Here is a 27,327-nt window from a genome sequence, read left to right as displayed (position 1 = left end):
AGAATAAATCTATCACAGTCATTGTTTTCTTTCTAAACAGACATAACGGAAAGTTATCCCCAGTGAACCTTGCCTTCATTGCTGAAGCAGCCTCCAGGGACCTGAGAATATACCTGACTCTTCAGGAAGTCATTAGGATTCCAAGAAAAGGTCTCTGTCGGTTGGTTTTAAAGAGTCCGGCCTCAAGGGCTGTGTTATAAGAATTAGGAGAACTTTTCTCTACAAGAACAGCACATTTAACTTCTGATTTACTCTCAAGTTTCAGAAAAGGACTATAAAAGTCCGTTTCCCGCCAGTCCCCTGTTGTGTAGTACATCGTCCTGATACAGTGTAAGAGAACTGATCCGTGCATAATAAATGTTTTCATTGTGACCATTGCTTCTTCCCCACCCCAGTGGCTCGTTATGGTTTGTGGTATTGAAATATTCCAAGTACTGCGATTTATTTCTTCCCCGAAAGTGCGTTGAGGTGTACGCTATCATCAGCCACTCTGCTCAATCATGTCGTTTAGATGTGAAACCTCTCTAAGCTTTGTTCTCCTATAGTCATTAATTTGGGATATTTTATAGAGTCAAAATTCAACCTCAGTTTAAAGAAAACACAAGAGAATTGTCTGTGTAATGGGATAGGTAAATGGAGCTTCCAAAGAAGAGGAGAGGATTCAAGGTTAAGGAAAGTTCTGTGTGAAACTAAGAAATGCTTTTAAGTCCTATTATACTCAAAAACATATTTCAATATACAATTATATAGAAAAGTAATGTGCAAAATTGGACTCGATGCTGTGAAAAGAAATCCCCCAGCATCGGTCTTACTAAAAATGATTTATATCTTCACGCAGGGTGAAATGTATCCATCACCACTGGGTCGGGTGGGATTTGCATAGATTATCTCTATCCTTCTATCATATTTGCAAATCTTAAGGTTAAAGCACTAGAAAATCTTTCTGCGGGTCAATAAGGATGAAAAGCAGGGAAAGATAAAAATCTAGAAATATGGAAATCAACAGGGACAATGTTTCATTTTTTTCCCCTTAATACCAAAAGAATTACCTGACATAAGATAAAATCTTCAGAAGAAAAAAAAGTGTTGGCTTTCAAAACACAATGTAACTTTTCCAATTTCCTCCATTTCTAATTCCTCAGAGTTGTGAAACGAGACTGAAAATTATTACAAGTGCCTTTGTGCTTCGAGATTAGAACACATACACTCCACTTTTAAGGAAATAATTATTTTTTTTCACCCTTGAAGCACAGTTAGTGTTCATCTAAGTGTACACTTTTATGGGGTGGGTACACAGTGGTGGTCCAGTGTACGCGTACACAGTGTAGTCTTCAAGCTAGGGTGACAAGAATCCCCATCTCATTAAGCAATGGTCCCTTGTGTTGGGAGTCTCGTCATCTTGTCATTTTGGCATGTGTCACTGGATGTTCTAAGGGAAAGTCACCACTCTGTGCTGAAGAAGAAACAGAAATGCTTTCTCCACACTGTGCTCTCTCATGCAGATGCCCGTTGCAGAACTTCCTTAAGTTCCCCTTCCTCATGTCCTCCCTAGTATCTTTTCTTTGCATTCCTCCTTATTCTTCTGCAATACTATCGCATTGAATTTTAGGGATTAACTTTTTAAAAAAAGGTTTTAGTTTTGTTTCCATGTCTTGCTTTTGCTTCACTTAAAGAAATGACTTCCATCTCTAATGTTGTAATTGATAAGCGTTGCCTTTTATGGCCGTATAGTATTCTCTTGCTAAAATGAGTATTTTCTTTACCCGTTGACAAGAACCCTTCCTCTACTGTGTACAACAGATAGTGCTCAAAATGAAAACTAGAACTAACTGCCTTGATATCCCGCCTCACTCTAGTCTAAATAACAGTCATTCAAAAAACAGCTAACAACGAATCCTGGCACAGATGTAGAGATGAGGCAATCCAGCATGGAGGCTTCTCAGAAAACTGAGACCACACTTACTCTAGGACCCAGCTCTACCACTTCTGGTTCTTACACAAAAGATTCCAAGTCAATTTACCCTGGAGACATTTACACATCCGTGTTTATTGCAGCACTATCCACAGTAGCTAAGTTACAGGATCAATCTATGTCTACCGAAAAAGAAGAGAAAATTTTGCCATATATATATATATATATATATATATATATATATATATACAGTACAGTATTTTCTGCCACAAAGAATGAAAGAGTGTCATTTTCAGGAAAATATAAATAAATATAATCATATTGCACAAATTAAGTCAGAGAAATACAAATATTCCATGCTTTCCTTTATTTTTCTTTTATTGAAAATAGATTCCTTTCTCATATGATAGATTCTGATTATAGTTTCCCCTCTCTCTTCCTCTCCCAATTCCTTCCCACCTCCCCTCCCCTCCAGACACACTCCGTTTCTGTCTCTTGTTAGAAAAGGACAGGCTTTGAAGAGAAAACAACTAAACATTACGAAATAAAATTTAGTGAGATGAAGCAAAAACTATCATATCGAGGTTGGATATGGCAACCGAAAAGAAGGTGAAGAGTCACAAAAGCAGGCACAAGAACCGTAGACCTACTCACCCTCCCAGTCAAGAGTCTCATAGAAACACTAGTCTAAACGCTGTGGTACGTATGCAGAGGGCCTGCTGGAGAGTCATGTAGCTCCTGTGCTTGCGCCTTGAGCACACATGTACTTTGTTTAGTTGAGCCAGAGGGCCATGTTTTCCTGTGGCTCTTTAAAAAGGTCTATAGGATTCCCTGAGCTCCGAGGGATTTGATGGAGACCTCTCATCTAGACTCTCTCTCCACATAATGTCTGTCTGTGGGTCTCTACATTTGTTCCCATATGCTGCTGGAGGAATGAAGTGGAAACTTAAGGGTTCTTTGGAAAGTCAGTTGTGTTGGCTGGTGTTTTGCTGGGGCACACACGTGAAGGAGTGTTTTCCTGAAGTGGACACGGGTGGAAGACTAAGGCAGACATTGAGTGAAAGGATGTTCTGCTAAAGTAAGCACGTGAAAGGACACGTGAAGAAGGATTCTCAGATGACAGCATGCATGCATTGGTCTGCTTTACACTGCATAGTTGAGCTCCATTTGTCTGGACTTCATAGAGAGAAACCACGAAAATCCTTCTGGTAGTCTGGTCTGGCTTCTTGCCTCTTCTGAGTACCTGGGGGGATGGGCAGAATGATATCAGCTGAGACAGACACACATACAGAGGCAAGACACATACTGAGGCAAGACCCGTGGAGGACATGTGATGTTTGGGGTGTATAAACAGGACTTGAAGGACTGTGATGGAGGCTGAGCTTGGCTTGCTGGTATACCTAGCAGTACAATGCTTGTTGGTCCCATGTCTTTATTGATCTTCACTTTTCTGAGAGAGGCACAGCCAAGAACTTCTCCTGGCATTCTGGCTGGTCCTTCCTGCTGACTTGTGCCTAGGCTGAGGCCTGACTGTCTCTGCTAGGTAGTGCTATCACTGCTGATTCCTGTTTGCTCTCCCGACTCTACCTACCTAGACTGCTGGTGTAGCTGTGAAGTGCTTGCATGTGGATCAAGCTGCCGCTGCTGACTCCTGTGAATCTAATGGCTGATTTCCAGACAACACAGACAGGAGTGCCTCCAAAGAACCATTTCTAAATAGGTCCATTTCCCCCATATCCTTCCTTTTCCACTACCTCTGGTGGGTGGTGGGTTACCAGGGAAGTTAAAGCACTTAAGAACTACCATTAAAAATAGGTTTTGGAAAAATTGAAGTTACAGAGGAAGGCTGTCTGATGATGACTGGATAACACACTGATCCAGGAGTACAGCAGAATCTCATTAGGAGTCATTTTATTGATACATTATTTTTCTTTTAGACCAATAGTGTTTGGTTTTACCTGAGATCTCTGGGCTATCCAGTTTCTGGTTCCTGTTTACCCTAGCAGTGCTGGGTATAGACTCCTTCTCATGGAGCGGACCACCCTAGTGTACCTAGTTCCAGTCCATCCAGACCTACACATGAGAACATGTCTCACAAAGCAGAAAAGATTCACTTTTAATTTATGTGCATTTATGTATGTATGTATGTATGTATGTCATGTCATGTCTGTGTGAATGCCTGTGTAGTACAGAAAAGGATTCAAGGCCAGCCTGGTCTACAGAGCAAGTTCCAGGACAGCCAGGGCTATTACACAAAGGAAACCCTATCTCAAAACAAAACAAAATAAAAAAACTCACATCCATTAGTAGCCCACTGAAAAGACAACCTCCAAATATCTCTTTAACGATTGTTAGGTTTCTTTTAGTTAGATGATGTGGTGGTGGTGGTTATTGTTATTAGTATCTTTACTTTAGCTTTAATATGGAACCTATTTTTCAAAAATTTCTATGGAAAAGAATTCATATCTGCTCAATCTGCTTTTGCTCATAAGCCACAAAAAATGACCAGAATGCAAATGGCTTGTCTATACTCTCACAAGTTCCTTGTTTGGCCTTGTTTCAAACATGCGTCATCAGTTTCAATATGTGTCCAGCAAAGCCTTAGTTTCTGGGAAGCCTTCTAGTCTTCTCCCTTCAAAATATATTAAAGCTAGTCTGTGCAATGTGGCCTTCATCTGTGAAGCCATAAGCCAAAAATTATACATAATACCAAGAACTCAAGGAAATTAGCCTGTGTTGTTAGTTTTTAACCAAGTTAAGACCAGGGAACCTCTGTTAGTGTCTAGATTGCTGTCTGATTTTCTTTATGGGGAAATCACACAAGTTTTCCCAGCAAGCCCACCAAGTTGCTCTCTGTCCTACTTTGCTTCCCATTGCTACGATAAAACACTATAGCCACAAGCAATTTGAGAAGATACATTTCCATGTCACAACCCATCATGAAGGGAAGGCTGGGCTGGAACACAAGGCAGGAACTGAAGCAGAAACCATGGAGGCAGGCTGCTTACTGTCTTGCTCCCGCTAGCTTACTCAGGTTTTGTACAACCCATGATCTCCTTCCCAGGAGTGGCTGCTCCTACTTCAATCATTAATCGTATATATACGATTATATAAAAATTTAAGCTCCATAGACTTGCTTATAAGCCAATTTGATCAAAGAAATATTCTCAACCAGGTTTTCCTCTTGATGGCTCTACTTCATCAAGTTCACATACACACGCACACACACACACACACACACACACACACACACACACACGCACGCACACACATGCATGCATGTGCGAAGAGCACACACACCAAAAACAAAAGCAAACAAACAAACAAAAAAAAAACCCTATCCAGATGTTCCTATTTCTTTATTTTCAACTCCCCGGGTCAGTTTCCAATTAGCCCAAACCGACAGATAATCTAGCACAAATATGCAGCCTGTAAAGGAGCCCTTTCCCACCAGCCTGTGCTTTACCTGCTCCAACTCCTTAACAGCAGTCCCAGCTAAGGGTTTTATGGACAGAAAACCGGGAAAGGGGATAGCATTTGAAATGTAAATTTTAAAATCCAATCAATCAATCAATCAATCAATAGAACTTCGAGAGGTCTTGTCGTAATCTTCCCACTCTGAGAAAGCTCTGTTCCCTTTTTCCTCTTCCACTCCCTTCCCTCTGGAAAACTTTTCTCCTCTCTTATGGAGAGGCTGCCCTTTATTGCTCCCTTCCTTCCTTCTCCTATCATCCGCCTTCTGTTGCACCCCAGCTGGGAACTGATTGAAAGGAAAAGCTGAGAGCTGGAAAGGTTTCAAGTCATTTTCTTCAGAGCCTCGGGATACCCAGAAACTGATTCATACACTTCTCACCTCCTTGCAACTTTCTCTTAACTCTTCCAAGCACAGTCGGAAGGCACGGAACAGCATGTGGCAACCTGTCACCAAAGGAAACCACACCATCCCAAACCCCATTATCGCTCTGACATTTGATGCCCTAGACTGTGAGACTAATGCATTGCCTTTGCCAACACTTGTCAAGTCAAGAAAATTATAAAACGTAATCAAGTTATCCATCTCTGTCTGTGCGCTGCTGAGTGTCTGTCTGCTGCCGTAATTATGTGGGATGTGTTTCAGAGACAGGAAGGAAGTCAAGAGAGATCAGAGGGCTCAGGCTCAGGCTACTTGCAATGCCTGCTTGGGATTTCTGATGTGAGCATTTGCCCTCCACCACCTTCCTATAAAAAAATATATTGGTCATTATGAAGATAAATCAGGGCGACGAAATATAAGATTTTCTAATCATGAGCAGGAAGCACGTGATATAAACATGAGATGCCCATTCCTCCAGCCCTCAGTCTCATCCGAGAAAATAGTATCATAGAAACCCAAACTCTAATAATATAATGTAATAAGTTAATACAAACCAGGAAATGTCTTTTAATCAGGCATTTTATTGGTATAAAGACTCCAATGTAACAGTATGTGGGCATATAGATGTTTATCCAGTAAGAATACAAAGGAAATACAGAAGCCATTAATCCTAAGAGTCCAGAGAGTCTAGTACAAGACTACAATATAGTCTATCAAAGTTGTACACTTGTTTACCAGATAAGCCTTGGACCTTTCCAAAACCTATGGCAAGAGTCAATAAAGTATGGGAATCACTAGTGTAAAAAGAGAAAGAGGGAGAGGAAGAAAAGGACAGAGGAAGGGATAGAGGGAGGGAAACAAGGAAGGAGGGTAGGAGGGAGGGAGGGAAGGAGGGAGGAAGGGAGGGGAAAGTTCATGTTGTTGACTAATGTTTCTGTTTTTGGTCCATGTTCTCCTTTTTATCCGTTAGTCCTAAGGGAAAACCTTTCCAACTTCACTGTAGGCTTGATCATGGCTCTTTTACGTACAGTAATAAACTGGGTTAACTGTAGATTCTGCTGCACAGTGGCTGCTTACTGAGCTTGAAGTTTCAACTGTTGGAATCATCACGCTGCCTTTATTTAGAAATGAGCAGGACTTGGCGGGGGTGGGAGGGCTGCCTTCTAAGTTCTTAGGATTTGAACAGGTCAGAAACAGGTGAAAGCAGGGCCCAGAACAGAAACAGAGGGGAATTACAATAAGATTGTTCGTTTTAAGCACCAAAGAGAGCATGTAAAATCACTTGCTTTTTAAAAACTGATATTTTCTTCCCACAAGCCAGAAAGCCTCGTGTATGCATATCCACACTCCCCACTTAACCTGTAAACAGACTCACATACGTCTTCAGGTTTCAAATAGCTTTAGCAATAAAAACTTCAGTAGGTTGTTTTATAGTAAAAATATTACCCAAAGCTACCTACCTTACTCAAATTCTTTCCTTTGCCTCTGGTGATTGTACATCTCATTCTTCAAAAGACTCAGTCCTTAAGAACGCGCCTATGCCTTTTAGAAATGACTACTAAGTACTGTGTAACATGGTATTTCCCTTCTGTATTTCAAAATAGAAATCTTGAGTTTCCTGTGTGATAGGCCGAGAACAGTGTCTGTATTTCACAGGCTTCTCCCATTCAGATCAGGTATCATAAGATTAAGTTTAGTAGTGAAAGAAGGAGCAGAAATGATTGTAACTTGAAACATCACCTCTCTCCTTAAGTTTTCAATGAAGACGTAGGATGGTTGAGGTAAGTTTGCCCATACAAATGAGGGTAACACCTTAAACTAAGATAGAAACAAGATGGCCTAGTTCTTGAACACTGTCCTGGACCAAATGCATCTACCTCCTCACACTGGTTTGCCTACCTCTGCTCTGCTACATCAGAGAAGAACAAATGTCTCCTTACCTCGAGTCATTACTTTAGGCTGCTTAGTTTTAGCAACCCAGATTAGACCCTATCAAAAGTGTCTTAGTTCTTCTTCATTAAGCATAGTTTTTAATGTTTAATGAGAAACTAGATAGCAGAGAATCACAAGTTAAAAAAAATGTTGATAGTATAAGAAAAATGTTTTTATATCAATTAACGAACGAGCAGCTCAACTGCCTAAGTAAAATCATCATGGAAACTGAAAATGCTATGTGGCCCTGTAGTGGAATATGAATATATATTCCACTCTGTGGGCTCCAGCAAACTTTGCAGCTGACCCAGCTCTCTTCTCTCATCCAACTATACTTAGCAACACTCTTGTAATGGTATATATATGCTCTGGCCAAGGAGTGGCACTACTAGAAGGTGTGGCCTTGTTGGAGTAGGTAGTCACTGTGAGTATGGACGTTAAGACCCTCATCCTACCTGCCTGGAAGCCAGTATTCTGCTAGCAGCCTTCAGATGAAGCTGTAGAACTCTCAGCTCCTCCTGTCCTATGCCTGGATATTGTCATGTTCCTGTCTTGAAGATAATGAACTGAACCTCTAAACCTGTAAGCCAGCCCCAATTAAATGTCCTTATAAGAGTTGCCTTGGTCATGGTGTCTGCTCACAGCAGTAAAACCCTAAGAAAACTCTCTACCTGGGAACAGAGTGGTGGGCCACAACTGACTGAGAATCAGGTAAGCTCTCCTTTATGTAGTCCATTTCAGTTTTCCCAGTCTTACATCCACTTTAAGGGGGCCCTGAACTTCCACTCAACCCTCATTCTCTCCTTACCACACAGTAGACCTAGCTTTCTGCCTTCCAGTGGATCCTCTTAGTGTCCCTCCCACTGTCCCCAACACACACACACACACACACACACACACACACACACACACACACACACACTGCTAGCCCATTCCTGTGCTATTGGGTAAGACACTAATACCTAGAAGCACTTTCTACCTGAGATCCTCAATAGTCACATCAGACCTGAACTCAGGAAGGCGATGCCCACTGTCCTTCTTGTCCTCCAATACTACCTCTCAGTCTTATCCCCAGCCCTGTGGCAGGCTGTTTACAGGGGCCTATCCTCCTACCCTACCTCCATTCCCAGGGAACCCTGAAAAACTTTGTACTAGTGTACCCAGATTTTCTCCTTCCTGTGAATCCTCTCAGCCCCCCCCCCCAGTCTAGCCAGTCATCATTCCTTCATATCAGCCTGTGATACCTAGGCTAAGACTCCCAGTGGCCACACCTGATAGGGACTTAGGTAGATGAACTGAATCACGCTCTGCTTCCTGACCTCCATGATGATCTCTCCACTCTCAACCTCAGCTAGGTAACAATCTTCTTACAGACTCCTCTGTTCCCACCTTGGCTTCTTTCATTGGACACTCAAAGTGTTGGTTCGCTCAGGATCCTCTCAGCCCTGTCACATCCACATCACCAGATAATTCTTGCCCATACTGATCCCTTCTTCTTACCACATTTCCGATTCCCTGTGGACCTACCTCTATGTATGAACAGGTTGCCCTTTGCTCTCCCTCCACACCTTTCCTTCCATCCATCTCTGACACCCCCCAACCTGCATAAGCACTCCCTACCAGGCAACTCACAGCCACCACACTCTCCTATGATCCAGAGAGGGCAAGAGAAGTCAAGGAACAATATACCCAATAAAGACAAAGTTAGATAGCAACACCTAGAATCACAATTATCCCAACACCAGATGCCTCAGCACCAGGGGGAAAACACAATCAGTGGCAGCCAAAACTCTATGTCTTCAGGAGAACCTGGTAACCCTACTATCATAGATACAGTTAAAGGTAAGACAGCAGAAATACAGGACAAGAACCTCAAAGCTGTTATGAATATGTTCAGAGACCTTAAAGGAGACATGAACGCGTCACTAAATGAGATCTGTAAAAATCAAACAGAGTAGTGAAAACAGCTCAATATATTAAAGTATAAATAGAGCCAGTAAAGAAAACACACATGAGCTAACATTGGAAAAAAAAATTTAGAAGTCAAAAAAAAAAAAAAAAAAGAGCCATCAAAGGGAAACCTCAACAACAGACTACAAGACGGGGGAGAAAGTTTCTCAAGAAATGAAGACAATATAAAAGAAATGGATACTTCAATCAAAGAAAATGTTAAATATAATAATAATAATAATAATAATAATAATAATATAATTCATAAAAGTACAAAACACACAGGAAAGAAATACACCTTACCATAAGAGATAGACATCACCTCAGGGTAAAGGGGTAGCAAAGATATTCCAAGCAAATGGACCCAAGAAACAAGTAAATGTATCCAATTTTAATGTCTGACAAAATTGACTTAAACTAGAACAAATCAGAAGAGATAGGGAAGGACACTGCATACTCCTCAGAGGAAAAAATCTACTAGGATAATATTGTAATTCTAAACACTGGTGCTCCAAACACCATGGCACCAAAGTCCATTAAAGAAATGCTCCTAGACTGGAAAATATCATCCTGAGTGAGGTAACCCAATCACAGAAAAACACACATGGTATGCACTCATTGATAAGTGGCTATTAGCCCAAATGCTTGAATTACCCTAGATGCATAGAACAAATGAAACTCAAGACGGATGATCAAAATGTGAATGCTTCACTCCTTCTTTAAAAGGGGAACAAGAATACCCTTGGCAGGGAAGGGAGAGGCAAAGATTAAAACAGAGACAGAAGGAACACCCATTCAGAGCCTGCCCCACATGTGGCCCATACATATACAGCCACCCAATTAGACAAGATGGATGAAGCAAAGAAGTGCAGACTGACAGGAGCCGGATGTAGATCGCTCCTGAGAGACACAGCCAGAATACAGCAAAGACAGAGGCGAATGCCAGCAGCAAACCACTGAACTGAGAATAGGACCCCTGTTGAAGGAATCAGAGAAATAACTGGAAGAGCTTGAAGGGGCTCGAGACCCCATAGGTACAACAATGCCAAGCAACCAGAGCTTCCAGGGACTAAGCCACTACCTAAAGACTATACATGGACTGACCCTGGACTCTGACCTCATAGGTAGCAATGAATATCCTAGTAAGAGCACCAGTGGAAGGGGAAGCCCTGGGTCCTGCTAAGACTGAACCCCCAGTGAACTAGACTGTTGGGGGGAGGGCGGCAATGGGGGGAGGGTGGGGAAGGGAACACCCATAAAGAAGGGGAGGGAGAGGGATTAGGGGGATGTTTGCCTGGAAACCGGGAAAGGGAATAACATTCGAAATGTATATAAGAAATACTCAAGTTAATAATAATAATAAAAAAAAAGAAATGCTCCTAGGACATAAACCACATATCCACCTTCACACAGTAAGAGTGGGTGACTTCATTAAACCTCAAATAATATACCTCTCAGCACCAGCATGGAAATTTCTCCAAAACTGACCATATACTTGGGTAAAAGCAAGTCTCGACCTATACAAAAACAACACCATATGCCCTACATGACCACCACGGTGTAAGCCGGACTCAACAGAAACAGCAGAAAGCTTACAAACTCATGAAAAATGGACAACTCACACTCGACCTGAATGAAATGTAGGTCAAGACAGACATAAGGAAAGATTTCTGGAACTGAGTGATAATTAAAACACAATATGCTCAAACGCATGAAGATAGTTCTAAGAGGCAAGTTCAGAGCACTAAGTGCCTGCATTAAAAAGTGAGAGATCTCATATTAGCAACTTTACGGCACACCTAAAAGCTCTAGAACAAGAAGAAAACCACCAAAACAAATAATCAGACTCAGGAGTGAGGTTAGGTAAATAGAAACAAAACTTAAACAAGATACAGAGAATCGATAAAATGAACAGTCCGATCTTTGAGAACTTCAGTGAGATGGACAAACTCTTAGCCAAATTAACTAAAAGTCACAGAGAGACTACACAACTAAAAAAATAATTTAGAGATGAAGAGGAGTACATACCACAGACACTGAGAAAATCCAGAGAGTTACAAGGCACACTTTAAAATTTTCTATACTCCAGGAAATTGAATTTTTCATTTATAAAATGGATCGATTCCTTGATATGTACCACCTACCCAAGTTAAATCAAGATCAGATACATAATATAAACATATTTATCCCTCTAATCAAATATAAACAACAACTGAAAGTCTCCAAGCCTAAAAGACCCAGGACCAGTTGGTTTTAGCACAGAATTCAACCAGACTTGCAAAGAAAATTAATGCCAATACCCCTCAAATTATTCCACAAACAGAAATGGAAGGAAGGCCCAGGTTTTATGTTTGTTTATTTGTTTGTTTGTTTGTTTGTTTGGGGGGAATTAGATTCTTTTTTTCCTGACACAGAAAAATTCATAGACAAGGAATTGGGAAAGACATAATGAATACACACTAACCAGAAGAACATGAAACAACCATGTCAACACTACAGACACAAATTCACACGATGACAAAAAAAAATTGCCTTAAAATAGAATAATTTGGGGCATGCAATTACCTAACTATATAACCCAAATATACGCTAAGAACTTTAAAACCTATTTTAAAAGAAACCTACAATTCCTTAACCACAGAGCTATAAAAAACAAGGATTTAAACAAAATAACAGTAAATTTTGGGACTTAATGGGATTACAAAGTTGTCTCTCATTGTCTGTGGGGATTTGTCCTGACACCACCCCAAAGATTCAAATCCTAGGATGCTTGTCTCAATAAAATAGGGTAACATTTGTGTATGACCTACACACCTGCCCCCCACACATTAAATCACCTCTGGATTCCTTATGATGCCTACAGAACTCATGTGCTCTGTAAATAAGTGTTACACTATATCATTTAAAAAAAAACGACAAGGGGAAAAGTTAATACACTTAATGTGGGTAAACATTTTTTAAATATTTTTATTCACAATTGGCGGAATCCACAGGCAAAGTGCCTACAGATACAGGTGCAGACTGTATATGAGTCTTAAGCACAACTTTTCAAATACAGGAAAAACTTAAAATGCCTGACCTCATACAGCCCCTACTGAAAAGAATGAACATAATATCACATTGTCTATCCACAACTCATTAAGGTGGATAATATTAATGAAACAGGTAATTTCTCAAATACCTACGTTTGGATTTTTGTTTTTTGTTTTGGTTTGGTTTTTTAGATTAATTTTTTTTTACTTCAGTCCCTTGTTGAAGTAGGATCTCTCATCTTTTTTTGATTATCCATCTGATAAACATGCAAGACAAAGGCCTTGCTGGTGTTGCCCAAGCTATCTTTGAATCCCTGGACTCTATACACCTTCCTGGAAACTCAGTCTCTAGAGTAGCTGGGGTTAGTTGTCTACCTTTTAAAAAAATTAAATAAATAGCATACTGCTGGATATGTCTACATAGCAATTCTAGGACAGTCAAGTCTACATCCTGGGAAATCATGTATCAAAGCACAAACGTTTTGATTGTCCACAGCTGTGACATTATCCAATAGGCTTGTACCCTGCTGCATTATGACAAAACCTACGGGTAGACAACCAACACGGAAAGGATTACAAAAACCCGGGCTACATGATCACGGAAACACACGTGAACATTGTCCCTGCTCCTGCCCACCCCATTGTGGAGAGCCTGCAACAGAAGGCTTAGACAGTCTAAAATGACTGTCTAAGTTGCCAAGGGCATGGTGGCGCTCCTGTGTGAAACTGCTCTGGTGTCCTCTGGATTCTCCCATGAGGATCCCCAGACCTGTTCCATCTACCACAATCCCACATTCCATCCCTCAACACCATCTTCCCTCCCCCTCTTCACCTGACCCTCCTTTTTTTCCCTATGGCTTTATTGATGTTTGAAGATTATGCAAAATTCAGTCAGTAAAACTTTAATAGTTTGGTCTTTGTTACTCTTTTATTACCATCTGTTCCCCTAATTTTCTCTACTCGTCCTAAATTACATGGTTCATCTGAACTTAGTCCCACCTCTGTGCACTGCCTCATTGATCAGCATTTCCTCCCTTTAGCTACCACAACCCTCCTGGTCCCTTCATGCTCCCATCCCGATTCACCCATGAAATCTAGTCTATTTCCTCTCCCAAGGAGATCTACGTGTTCCCTCTAGTCCCTTCCTCTATACTTGACCTCTGTAGGACTACAGATCGTAGCTTAGCTATCATTTATTTAATGGCTAATATCTACATTTAAGTGAATAAATGTCATATTTATCTTTTTGGATCTGAGTTACCTCACTCAGGATGATTTTTTGTTTCTAATCCCATCCATTTGTGTTTCATGATGCCATTTATTTTAAAGATTTATCTTTTTATTTATATGCATATAATGTTGCTGACTTCAGACATACAGGATCCTATCACAGATGGTGATGAGGCACCATGTGATTGCTGGGAATTGAACTCAGGGCCATTGGGAGAGTAGTCAGTGCTCTTAACCATTGATCCATCTCTCCAGCCCATAAGGTCATTTTTTAATGACAGACTAATACTCCATTGTGTGAATGTACCACATTTTCTTTATCCATCCTTCTGTTAAGGGACATCTAGGTAGTTCCCAGCTTCTGACTCTTGTGAATAAAGCAAATGAATGTTGTTGAGCAAGCGTCCCTATGGTAGGATGAAGCATACTTTGTTTACATGCCCAAGAGTAGTATAGCTGTATCTTGAAGTAGATTAATTCCCAACTTTCTGAAGAACCACCATACCAGTTTCCATAATGGCTCTATTTTAAGAGATCACAATTAAAACTAAACAAAATAAAGACCTAACTAAAAGAAAAAGAATTACAAATCAATTTCCATTATGTACATAGATGCAAAAATTCTCAATAAAATACTTGCAGAGAAAATCAAATAACACATCAAAAAGACCATCTACCATGATCAAGTAGGTGTCATAACAGAGATGTAGGGTTGGTTCGACATACATGAATAGATAAATGTAATTCACCATATAAACAAAGTAAAAGACATGGTTTTTTAAACGCATGATCATTTCATTAGACACAGAAAAGTCTTTGACAAAAATGTGACATTCTCTCTCTCTCTCTCTCTCTCTCTCTCTCTCTCTCTCTCTCTCTCTGCCTTTTTAGTCATAAAACATTTATTTTTGGCCTATTTGTTTTCTAAAGAGAGAGAGAAAGAAGGCTTTGCATTGAAAAAACCTATTTTCAGACACGCCTGGGAAACCAGAAGAGACTGCACTCTGCCCACATCTCTGACTCCAGAGGAAAACACCAAACACCATCTGGAACCCTGGTACACGGAAGCTCCCGGAAAGGGCAGCGCAGATCTTCCTGGTTGCTGCCACCGTGGTGAGCTCGTAAGCAACACCCCCTGAGCAAACTTGAGCCTCGGGACCACAGGTAAGACAAACCTTCCTACTCCAAGCGACCTGCCTAGTGAACTCAGGACACAGGCCCACAGGAACAGCTGAAGACCTGTAGATAGGAAAAACTACACGCCCGAAAGCAGAACACTCTGTTCACATAACTGGCTGACAGAAAACAGGAAAACAGGTCTACAACACTCCTGACACACAGGCTTATAGGACAGTCTAGCCACTGTCAGAAATAGCAGAACAAAGTAACACTAGAGATAATCTGATGGCGAGAGGCAAGCGCAGGAATCCAAGCAACAGAAACCAAGACTACATGGCATCATCGGAGCCCAATTCTCCCACCAAAGCAAACACTGAATATCCAAACACACCAGAAAAGCAAGACCTAGATTTAAAATCACATTTGATCAAGATGCTGGAGGACTTCAAGAAAGACGTGAAGAACTCCCTTAGAGAAACACAGCAAAACATAAATAAACACATAGAAGCCTACAGAGAGGAATCACAAAAATCCCTGAAAGAATTCCAGGAAAACACAATCAAACAGTTGAAGGAATTAAAAATGGAAATAGAAGCAATCAAGAAAGAACACATGGAAACAACCCTGGATATAGAAAACCAAAAGAAGAGACAAGGAGCCGTAGATACAAGCTTCACCAACAGAATACAAGAGATAGAAGAGAGAATCTCTGGAGCAGAAGATTCCATAAAAATCATCGACTCAACTGTCAAAGATAATGTAAAGCAGAAAAAGCTACTGGTCCAAAACATACAGGAAATCCAGGAATCAATGAGGAGATCAAACCTAAGGATAATAGGTATAGAAGAGAGTGAATAGGCATACAAGAAGCCTACAGAACTCCAAATAGATTGGACCAGAAAAGAAACACCACCCAACACATAATAGTCAAAACACCAAATGCACAAAATAAAGAAAGAATATTGAAAGCAGTAAGGGAAAAAGGTCAAGTAACATATAAAGGCAGACCTATCAGAATCACACCAGATTTTCGCCAGAGACTCTGAAAGCCAGAACATCCTGGACAGATGTCATACAGACCCTAAGAGAACACAAATGCCAGCCCAGGTTCCTGTATCCTGCAAAACTCTCAATTAACATAGATGGAGAAACCAAGATATTCCATGACAAAACCAAATTTACACAATATCTTTCTACAAATCCAGCACTACAAAGGATAATAAATGGTAAAGCCCAACATAAGGAGGCAAGCTACACCCTAGAAGAAGCAAGAAACTAATCGTCTTGGCAACAAAACAATGAGAAGAAAAGCACACAAACATAACCTCACATCCAAATATGAATATAACAGGAAGCAATAATCACTATTCCTTAATATCTCTCAACACCAATGGCCTCAACTCCCCAATAAAAAGACATAGATTAACAAACTGGATACGCAACGAGGACCCTGCATTCTGCTGCCTACAGGAAACGCACCTCAGAGACAAAGACAGACACTACCTCAGAGTGAAAGGCTGGAAAACAACTTTCCAAGCAAATGGTCAGAAGAAGCAAGCTGGAGTAGCCATTCTAATATCAAATAAAATCAATTTACAACTAAAAGTCATCAAAAAAGATAAGGAAGGACACTTCATATTCATCAAAGGAAAAATCCACCAAGATGAACTCTCAATCCTAAATATCTATGCCCCAAATACAAGGGCACCTACATATGTAAAAGAAACCTTACTAAAGCTCAAAACACACATTGCACCTCACACAATAATAGTGGGAGATTTCAACACCCCACTCTCATCAACGGACAGATCATGGAAACAGAAATTAAACAGAGATGTAGACAGACTAAGAGAAGTCATGAGCCAAATGGACTTAACGGATATTTATAGAACATTCTATCCTAAAGCAAAAGGATATACCTTCTTCTCAGCTCCTCATGGTACTTTCTCCAAAATTGACCATATAATTGGTCAAAAAACGGGCCTCAACAGGTACAGAAAGATAGAAATAATCCCATGCGTGCTATCGGACCACCACGGCCTAAAACTGGTCTTCAATAACAATAAGGGAAGAATGCCCACATATACGTGGAAATTGAACAATGCTCTACTCAATGATAACCTGGTCAAGGAAGAAATAAAGAAAGAAATTAAAAACTTTTTAGAATTTAATGAAAATGAAGGTACAACATACCCAAACTTATGGGACACAATGAAAGCTGTGCTAAGAGGAAAACCCATAGCACTGAGTGCCTGCAGAAAGAAATAGGAAAGAGCATATGTCAGCAGCTTGACAGCACACCTAAAAGCTCTAGAACAAAAAGAAGCAAATACACCCAGGAGGAGTAGAAGGCAGGAAATAATCAAACTCAGAGCTGAAATCAACCAAGTAGAAACAAAAAGGACCATAGAAAGAATCAACAGAACCAAAAGTTGGTTCTTTGAGAAAATCAACAAGATAGATAAACCCTTAGCCAGACTAACGAGAGGACACAGAGAGTGTGTCCAAATTAACAAAATCAGAAATGAAAAGGGAGACATAACTACAGATTCAGAGGAAATTCAAAAAATCATCAGATCTTACTATAAAAGCCTATATTCAACAAAACTTGAAAATCTGCAGGAAATGGACAATTTCCTAGACAGATACCAGGTACCGAAGTTAAATCAGGAACAGATAAACCAGTTAAACAACCCCATAACTCCTAAGGAAATAGAAGCAGTCATTAAAGGTCTCCCAACCAAAAAGAGCCCAGGTCCAGACAGGTTTAGTGCAGAATTCTATCAAACCTTCATAGAAGACCTCATACCAATATTATCCAAACTATTCCACAAAATTGAAACAGATGGATCACTACCGAATACCTTCTACGAAGCCACAATTACTCTTATACCTAAACCACACAAAGACACAACAAAGAAAGAGAACTTCAGACCAATTTCCCTTATGAATATCGACGCAAAAATACTCAATAAAGAAGTGCAGACAGACAGGAGCCAGATGTAGATCACTCCTGAGAGACACAGCCAGAATACAGCAAACACAGAGGCGAATGCCAGCAGCAAACCACTGAACTGAGAATAGGACCCCCGTTGAAGGAATCAGAGAAATAACTGGAAGAGCTTGAAGGGGCTCGAGACCCCATAGGTACAACAATGCCAAGCAACCAGAGCTTCCAGGGACTAAGCCACTACCTAAAGACTATACATGGACTGACCCTGGACTCTGACCTCATGGGTAGCATTGAATATCCTAGTAAGAGCACCAGTGGAAGGGGAAGCCCTGGGTTCTGCTAAGACTGAACCCCCAGTGAACTAGACTGTTGGGGGAAGGGCGGCAATGGGGGGAGGGTTGGGAGGGGAACACCCATAAGGAAGGGGAGGTGGGAGGGGGATGTTTGCCCGGAAACCGGGAAAGGGAATAACACTCGAAATGTATAAAAGAAGTACTCAAGTTAATAAAAATAAATAAATAAATAATAAATAAATAATAAAAAAATAAAAAATACCTAAAATTAAGCTAAGGAAACCTTTTAAATAATTTTATGTTCACAATAAAAATAAGGACAGATATGAAAAAATTAAATTAGATTAAATGGCAAATTATGCATTTGGTTTCCCAGTGGGGACTTCACTGCTGATTTCTAGTGCTCACTTAGTAGGTTAACAGAGAGCTCAGATGCTTGCTAACACTTCAATAAGAAAACATAAAGTTGTTTTATTTTAGTATTACAAGCAAAAAACACAATGTGAAGTAGCCTCATGATTGTGGGTGTTTGTTTGTTTGTTTGTTTGGTTGGTTGGTTGGTTGGTTGGGGTTTTTTTTGTTACGGATTTCCACAAAAATTCATCTCCTAACTTTATACTCTAGCCCCTCCCTTGTTCAATCGCCTTCTTTCATTTTATCTTTATGTCACCCTGAGGAAAAGCCAAGTTGTTGCTGCTTCTTAAATTCTATCTCAAGTAGCCTGTATTACAAGCAACTGTGTTATTGCTTATCTGTCGGTCTGTCTGCATATATGTATTTCCCTTGAGTCACTGGAGGTCATTTCTTAAGTCTGGGTTTACTCTAGCTCACTCTTATCTTCCTCTAACTTTTGACTGCAGAAAATTTATTCTTTATCATCTACTATTCCATAGCACAAGTACCCTCAATTTCAGGCAACTAGGGAAGATCCACAGCCAGTAAAAATTAAATGCACAAGTAGAAACAACAGCCAATTCCAAGAACTAAGATATGTTATAATTTGGTGCAGGATTTCACACAGATTAGAGAACACTGAAATTCACAGGCTAAAAATATAAGAAAAAAATATTTTGGAGAAAATAAATAGGCAACACAAAAATATAGAAATCTGAAATGGTGCTTACATTTACTCAATTTGCATGGAATAATCAAAAAAAATACTCAATAAAATTCTGGCAAACCGAATCCAAGAGCACATCAAAACAATCATCCACCATGATCAAGTAGGCTTCATCCCAGGCATGCAGGGATGGTTTAATATACAGAAAACCATCAACGTGATCCATTATATAAACAAACTGAAAGAACAAAACCACATGATCATTTCATTAGATGCTGAGAAAGCATTTGACAAAATTCAACACCCCTTCATGATAAAAGTCCTGGAAAGAATAGGAATTCAAGGCCCATACCTAAACATAGTAAAAGCCATATACAGCAAACCAGTTGCTAACATTAAACTAAATGGAGAGAAACTTGAAGCAATCCCACTAAAACCAGGGACTAGACAAGGTTGCCCACTCTCTCCCTACTTATTCAATATAGTTCGTGAAGTTCTAGCCAGAGCAATCAGACAACAAAAGGAGGTTAAGGAGATACAGATCGGAAAAGAAGAAGTCAAAATATCACTATTTGCAGATGATATGATAGTATATTTAAGTGATCCCAAAAGTTCCACCAGAGAACAACTAAAGCTGATAGACAACGTCAGCAAAGTGGCTGGGTATAAAATTAACTCAAATAAATCAGTTGCCTTCCTCTACACAAAAGAGAAAGAAGCCGAGAAAGAAATTAGGGAAACGACACCCTTCATAATAGACCCAAACAATATAAAGTACCTCGGTGTGACTTTAACCAAGCAAGTAAAAGATCTGTACTATAAGAACTTCAAGACTCTGAAGAAAGAAATTGAAGAAGACCTCAGAAGATGGAAAGATCTCCCATGCTCATGGATTGGCAGGATTAATATAGTAAAAATGGCCATTTTACCAAAAGCAATCTACAGATTCAATGCAATCCCCATCAAAATACCAATCCAATTCTTCAAAGAGTTAGACAGAACAATTTGCAAATTCATCTGGAATAACAAAAAACCCAGGATAGCTAAAACTATCCTCAACAATAAAAGGACTTCAGGGGGAATCACTATCCCTGAACTCAAGCAGTATTACAGAGCAATAGTGATAAAAACGGCATGGTATTGGTACAGAGACAGACAGATAGACCAATGGAACAGAATTGAAGACCCAGAAATGAACCCACACACCTATGGTCACTTGATTTTTGACAAAGGAGCCAAAACCATCCAATGGAAAAAAGATAGCATTTTCAGCAAATGGTGCTGGTTCAACTGGAGGTCAACATGTAGAAGAATGCAGATCGATCCATGCTTATCACCCTGTACAAAGCTTAACTCCAAGTGGATCAAGGACCTCCACATCAAACCAGATACACTCAAACTAATAGAAGAAAAACTAGGGAAGCATCTGGAACACATGGGCACTGGAAAAAATTTCCTGAACAAAACACCAATGGCTTATGCTCTAAGATCAAGAATCGACAAATGGGATCTCATAAAACTGCAAAGCTTCTGTAAGGCAAAGGACACTGTGGTTAGGACAAAACGGCAACCAACAGATTGGGAAAAGATCTTTACCAATCCTACAACAGTTAGAGGCCTTATATCCAAAATATACAAAGAACTCAAGAAGTTAGACCGCAGGGAGACAAATAACCCTATTAAAAAATGGGGTTCAGAGCTAAACAAACAATTCACAGCTGAGGAATGCCGAATGGCTGAGAAACACCTAAAGAAATGTTCAACATCTTTAGTCATAAGGGAAATGCAAATCAAAACAACCCTGAGATTTCACCTCACACCAGTGAGAATGGCTAAGATCAAAAACTCAGGTGACAGCAGATGCTGGCGAGGATGCGGAGAAAGAGGAACACTCCTCCATTGTTGGTGGGATTGCAGACTGGTACAACCATTCTGGAAATCAGTCTGGAGGTTCCTCAGAAAATTGGACATTGAACTGCCTGAGGATCCAGCTATACCTCTCTTGGGCATATACCCAAAAGATGCCCCAACATATAAAAAAGACACATGCTCCACTATGTTCATCGCAGCCTTATTTATAATAGCCAGAAGCTGGAAAGAACCCAGATGCCCTTCAACAGAGGAATGGATACAGAAAATGTGGTACATCTACACAATGGAATATTACTCAGCTATCAAAAACAACGAGTTTATGAAATTCGTAGGCAAATGGTTGGAACTGGAAAATATCATCCTGAGTGAGCTAACCCAATCACAGAAAGACATACATGGTATGCACTCATTGATAAGTGGCTATTAGCCCAAATGCTTGAATTACCCTAGATCCCTAGAACAAACAAAACTCAAGACGGATGATCAAAATGTGAATGCTTCACTCCTTCTTTAAATGAGGAAAAAGAATACCCTTGGCAGGGAAGGGAGAGGCAAAGATTAAAACAGAGACAGAAGGAACACCCATTCAGAGCCTGCCCCACATGTGGCCCATACATATACAGCCACCCAATTAGACAAGATGGATGAAGCAAAGAAGTGCAGACTGACAGGAGCCGGATGTAGATCGCTCCTGAGAGACACAGCCAGAATACAGCAAATACATAGGCGAATGCCAGCAGCAAACCACTGAACTGAGAATAGGACCCCCATTGAAGGAATCAGAGAAAGAACTGGAAGAGCTTGAAGGGGCTCGAGACCCCATATGTACAACAATGTCAAGCAACCAGAGCTTCCAGGGACTAAGCCACTATCTAAAGACTATACATGGACTGACCCTGGACTCTGACCTCATAGGTAGCAATGAATATCCTAGTAAGAGCACCAGTGGAAGGGGAAGCCCTGGGTCCTGCTAAGACTGAACCCCCAGTGAACTAGACTGTTGGGGGGAGGGCGGCAATGGGGGGAGGGTTGGGAGGAGAACACCCATAAGGAAGGGGAGGGGGAGGGGGATGTTTGCCCGGATACCGGGAAAGGGAATAACACTCGAAATGTATATAAGAAATACTCAAGTTAATAAAAGAAAAAAAAAAGAAATACTCAAGTTAAAAAAAAAGAAAAAGAAAAAACCTATTTTCAACAAAAGCATAAAATAAAATAAAAAATAAAATTTAAAAGAGAAAGGAAATACTAATTTTGATTTTCTGACATATACCAAAAATGGATTCTTTAAATACCATAGTGTATGTATGCTCATGCATGTATTCCTGCTACTCTATTGGCACTGGGGTGCCAATTGGCCACTCAGTAATGCTATATATTTATCCTTACTCAGGATCCCGTGGCCAACACAAACACTGAGAATCTGAGTGAATTGCGTGTACAAGAGTTTGCCATCATTACTTCAGACATCAGAGGAAAAGACCTAAACAGGAGCAAGAACAGAAATTTAAACTCAGGGTTCGCATTAGTCTCCTCACCATTCACCTATGCTGTCAATGTGGTTACATATCTTTCATGCCTTGACACGTGAAAAGACTATGCTAAAAGGACCAGCTTCAAATGGTTAAAGAAACCTGGCTGCCTGACAATGCAGGATGCTATATTTTAAAATACTATCACAGAAAAAGGGAAGCCTTTGGGTAGTATATCATAGTCAAGACAACATAGACATCAGGTGAAAATCCATCATGTACATAGTAAATCGATTGAGTTTATTCTTAGGGGCATAATTATTTTAGTCCCTTCGTCCACTTCTCCACAAAAGATAGACATGTTATCGGATGTAAAATAACTTAAAGAGTATATCAAAGAGATTAAAGACTGGTACTTCTCAAACGATGACACAAAACCCAAAAGTGTGGGGCTTGTGACAACTCCAAATGAAGGAAGTCACTTGTGCTTAGGATTGTATTTTTGCAAGAAACATTCACAATGAAATCCATCTTGGGAAAAATTTACATAATATAGTAAGTTACTGTAGACTCAGAACGGAATAAATATGAAGTGTGGGAGGAAGGGGGAAGGCAAACTGTGTCACGTAAAATAATAAATAATAAGAAATGACAAATGGCATGAAGGTGACCAGTTACCTTTGCAAGTGCAACACATTGACAGTTACACCATCCATGATTCCAGAGTTCCGATCGTTGCTGGCACCAGACAGATTCTCTCTAACCTTAGCGTCTTCCTTCCTAACCAGTTTCTCTCATCCCTTAACACATTCTATCAGGTTAATTCCTGCTTCTATTTCAGCATGACAAGGATGACAGAAGGCGTTCTGTGAGCTGCCCAGGTAGAAGTGCCATCAAACTATTTCGTTAGCACTTCCTTGTACATTGTCCCCTCACTCTAGCCAAGAACACAGCTCCTCCCACCCCCCTCCCCCATTGACGCTTCCAAGCCTGTACTAGCATCCTTGGCTTCTGGATCTTCCATCTCCCTTTAGTTATATCTCCTCTCCCAACATAATCCTCACTGACTTTATCCTCACACTGACTGCCATACTCATTTACAGATGCCCTTCCTACGGCTTCTAACGTGCTCTGTTCCTTTCCCTAGCATTTATCTCCTGCACTTATCTGAGTTAATAAAGCCATTGTTTCAAATGTCACTAATGATCTTTCTCGGGATACTTAACTCTTCTAGAGTAGTGGACAGAAATGTCGAACTTGAAATTCCTTGATCGTCAAGACTGCACCCCGGTCTTCTTCACACTGGTTTCCTTTCCTATAATGAAGACTACGTTGTAAACGGTGCACACAGAAGAGGTAGAACAGTGTGCAGTAGAAATAAACTGATAGATGTTTACCTCTTTAGTTTTTGTGTCTTCGGCACCCTTTCTTCCACATATTCAAGGGCACAAAGACTAAGATATCGCCTCTCCACTCATTTTGGCACTTAAGGGGTAGCTTTTCATTTCCCCAATTCCTCAAACGTATAAAACTTTTTTTTCTTTTAAATTAACTTTTATTTGATATTTTTTTTATTAACTTGAGTATTTCTTATATACATTTCAAGTGTTATTCCCTTTCCCGGTTTCCGGGCAAACACCCCCCTCCCCCCTCAAACGTATAAAACTTAAACATATGTCCAATCTTGACCAATTCTTTCATCCCATAGTTTCCTTTTTGTCTGAATTGATTTTGTCTCAGGTTTTTCTGTATTTGAGACAGAGTATCGTTATATACATTGACCTGGTCAACAAATCAGCAGGCAGCTCAGGCTGGCCTTGAACTCACAGTAATCTGCAGCCTTCCTCTCCCAAGTTCTAGGACTAAAGATGGTGGTTCTATGCCTGGTCCTCATTTTTTTCTTCTTTTCTTACTATTTAATTTGTTACTATGTAATTGTACTATTACAAATGAATAGTGAATTTGTAGACTGTATTGTACATATTTCTCATGTTAAGGTGATATTTGGAGGCACATGCCTATGTGTAATAGCCAGACCGAAACAACCAACACAGGCATTACTTCACCTAATCATCATTTCCGTGGTGACTACCCCTATAATCTACTCATCCCATATTTTAATTTGCCTAAACCTTTCTTCTTATCCCCAAACCACCTCTTCTTGGTAACTAAGCACACAAATTTGAAACATTCTTTTTTATTTTTTTTTTTTTTTTGCTTTCACATCTGTGCCTTCTACATGGCATGCAACCAAATCCTACTAATTCTTACTTCACAATGTCTACATTTTATTTTTTTTTGGTTTATTTCTCCCATCTTTTATTACAATTTACAAATATATATGTATTTTTTAAGGTTAATATAGAGAATTATTCTTTTTTTTTTTTATTAACTTGAGTATTTCTTATATACATTTCGAGTGTTATTCCCTTTCCCGGTTTCCGGGCAAACATCCCCCTCCCCCCTCCCCTTCCTTATGGGTGTTCCCCTCCCAACCCTCCCCCCATTGCCGCCCTCCCCCCATAGACTAGTTCACTGGGGGTTCAGTCTTAGCAGGACCCAGGGCTTCCCCTTCCACTGGTGCTCTTACTAGGATATTCATTGCTACCTATGGGGTCAGAGTCCAGGGTCAGTCCATTACATTTTATTTTTTATTCCATTCCTGTATTTCAAAGGAAAATCAGCTCATGCTTTGGGCAAAGGAATAATTTATTCATCCCAACAACCTACCTTTTCTCTCAACAACCTTCGACACACAGTATTCCATGAGCAGGCACCACTCTGATCCTCACTGAAAGTGATGATGTCACCCAGCTCCTCTGACTTGATCAAGTCTTCCTTTCACTAGACTTCTACCTTGAAACTTTACTCCTTACTGTGGCATGACTTCCATCCCCAGGTTCTTCCGGAGCCTCCATTACAATCTGTGCTGTGCTGAGCTGTGCTGTGCTGTGCTGGGCTGGGCTGGGCTGGGCTGGGCTGGGCTGGGCTGGGCTGGGCGGGGCTGGGCGGGGCGGGGAGGGGCTATTTCCCTGAGTCCTTTACCGTCCATACTGTGCCGGATTGTGCTAGTCCCGATTTTCACTCACTCTCTTTCTGTTCTTGCTTTCAAATGGGAAGAGTACAGTCTTAATCCAAAACTCTGTGTCAACTTTTATGTGACGTTTCTCCAGCCTTGTTACACTTTACTTCTCCCATATCTCCCCATATGTTAGGCAAAGGAAAATGTGGACAAATCTGCAGAATGGGTTGTTTGGTTTCTTTGTTTGTTTGTTTTTGTTTTTTGGACAACAAGCATCACATTGCACTTTCATTAATTTATTAACCTGAACTGAGCACTGATATTGTTTTATGGGTTTGTTCTAAAAAAAAATTTTTTTTTGAAAGGCAGAAATGAAGAAACCCAACAGTAGTGACATGGAAAGGAATTTTTTTTAATAAATAAGTACCATGTGCAGATGTATTGTTTGTAATAATTCAATGAGATACATATTTATGAAGTTCCCATTGTATATTTTTAATAAAAATGTTTAAATAAATGGGTAACAAAAAAATTATGTATGACACACTAAGAAGATTGTGTCTATGTCCCAGTGTTACCTAAAATCAGTCCTGGAAGAAGAAAAAAAGAGATGAAAAACTGAAGTGTATTAATACAGAAGTGCTGGGAAGAGGACGAATAGGAATCTACCTCTGCCCACAGGAGCTACCCTGCAGAACAAAAAGGCCACACCTGAATGGCAGGAGCTGATTACAGCTCAGCTCTATACTTACTGTGGGCAGCATAATTCCTTCAGGCTAGCCTGAGGTGCCTTAAATCCATCTAATTCTCTTTGATCTGGCTGATTGTATGCTCGCCAAGGCCATCTAGCACTAACAAACTGAGCTTCCCATAGACAATGATGTCGGAGAGTAGTGTGGTAGGAAGACAGCTGTTGCTAAGCATAGATAACACTAGACGGACTTCCCTAGACCAGTAAGCTGCGTTCTGACTTACAAATCAGTCCCTTCAGAGTCTGATGACTGTGAACCAATTCAACATGAGAACAACTGAAATGTGCTGATAACTGAGAACATCTCTACAAAAAAAGTGGGGGGGGGGAGGCAGCACAACAGTGCAGAAACCAGTGTGTGTGCACCCTTGTCATTCCAGACGAGAAAGTGAGCATAGAGAAACACGCGGCCCCCTGGAAACAAAGGCAGTCGTAAAATGTTACTTTTTGTGAAGAAAAAAAAATGCAAAGTTTGAAAACAAATAAATAAAAGAATATCTTTGGTACTTCCTATCCAAAAGAGAAAAAAGCACTCATTTTCCAAGGAATAATAGTGCTTTTTGTTACCCCATTTGTAGTCTCAAATTCCTCTGAAGAGCATTGAAGCAATAGTGAGGCATTCGGGAATATGCATATACACATGTAGCTCAGGGCACCCATAACAGGCGGAGTCTAGCTCAGGACACCATTAACAGAAAGAGTCTGTGTTAAGGTCTGCGCCAGCACTGGCTAATAACTTGGTAAGACTGGCATTCTTTAGGCTATCTCCACCACACCACCAAGACCAATGCTGTGGCCAGCAAACGGTAAGATCCTACAATTAAAAGTCCAACATCTGTGTCCAATACAAATGCCAAGCAGGCTCCCGGGTGAATG

At 40.4% G+C, this 27,327-nt stretch overlaps 1 pseudogene; it reads right to left on the bottom strand.

The window, feature by feature from the left end:
- The window catches only part of Noc3l-ps2 (NOC3-like DNA replication regulator, pseudogene 2), a 31,260-nt pseudogene extending 7,866 nt beyond the window's left edge, over positions 1 to 23,394 (bottom strand).
- Between the last annotated feature and the right edge of the window lie 3,933 nt (positions 23,395 to 27,327).

The sequence above is a fragment of the Rattus norvegicus genome, chromosome 9 (genome assembly GCF_021556685.1).
Source record: "Rattus norvegicus strain SHRSP/BbbUtx chromosome 9, alternate assembly SHRSP_T2T, whole genome shotgun sequence".
In the NCBI taxonomy this organism is placed as follows: domain Eukaryota; kingdom Metazoa; phylum Chordata; class Mammalia; order Rodentia; family Muridae; genus Rattus; species Rattus norvegicus.
The sequence above is the reverse complement of the archived record's forward strand: the minus strand, read 5'-3'. Positions and strand labels throughout refer to the sequence as shown.